This window comes from Myotis davidii, unplaced genomic scaffold (genome assembly GCF_000327345.1).
Source record: "Myotis davidii unplaced genomic scaffold, ASM32734v1 scaffold663, whole genome shotgun sequence".
In the NCBI taxonomy this organism is placed as follows: Eukaryota; Metazoa; Chordata; class Mammalia; order Chiroptera; family Vespertilionidae; genus Myotis; species Myotis davidii.
The window spans coordinates 785,157-786,314 of record NW_006295816.1 but is presented as its reverse complement, the minus strand read 5'-3'; positions in this window follow the sequence as shown (position 1 = coordinate 786,314).

The following is a 1,158-nucleotide window of genomic DNA, read 5'->3' as shown; positions in this document are numbered from 1 at the left end:
AGCAGACACCTGGGCGTGCAGTGCGGAGAAGGACAGGCCCTGGCCGGGGCCAGCTCCCAGCGGGACCGGGATGGTGGCCAGGCAGGCTGGGCTGAAGCAGGCGCCTGTCGGGTCTGCAGGCTTCACACCTGCCCAGACGTCGGCTGCCTCGGGGGGCGGCGTGCTGACAGCTGTGGGCTGACCCCAGGCCCGGGGCTGAGCACAGGTGACCACAGAACTTGGAGACAGCGGAGTGGATGAGGGATGAGGAATGGGTGGGGGACCCTCAGGCGTTACCTGCGCGCTGCGGGAGTAGCTGGGTGGTTTCAGAACGAGATGACATCAGCTGAGGGACTCGGTGCCGGTGAGAACTCAGCAATCCCAGGTATGACTCGCAGGAGTCCAGCCCGCAGGGAACAGCTTTTCCACGTCGGGTCCATCTGTCTCCCACGTCAGCACGAAAACAGCAAAATCAACAGCCATGAAGATCGGCTCCACCGAGTCCTCTGGAAGCCCGGCGAGGTAGTGGGTGAACGGGCACCGAGGGGCTGGCTCGCCAGGAACAGAGTGCCGGCTGCCGGTGGCCACCTGTGGAGAGCGGCTACAGCGTTTGGACACGTTCAAAGTCCTAGGACTAATGAGAGGGCTCGGTCCTCTCATGATGAAGCCACGTGCAGGTCCCGGCTTGGAGGGCAAAGGCCCCAGCACGATTACAGCCAAAGTCTATACAGTGGGGCCTTGACTTACGAGTTTAATTCGTTCCGAGACTGTTCAGGAGCTCGTTAACTCAAATTACTCAGTCAACTCAATGCAAAACGGCCAAGAGACAGCTGGTATCTCAAAAAACTCGTTAGGCCACTCGTTAGTCAGGCCCCACTGTAGTTATAAGCTTGGCCTGATGGTCCGAGCCTGTGGGCACGTGGCTGAGTGATGTGGGCTGCGGGAGGGGCAGTAACAGAGCGTGAGCAGGTGCCTGTAACTGAGTGGATTTGAGTCCCGCGAGAACGTTGTGGCCACGCCCTCACTGTGCCTCGTGGAATCTGCTATAAAATAAGGACTCGGCTTGCAGGCCGTGGCGCTGTCGCTAGCTCTCCGTCAGAGGGGACGGCGTCCCACCCGGACCCAGCTCTCTTCTCTCATCGGTCTTTTCTCCATCCTTCACTGCCCCCCCTCGGGCTC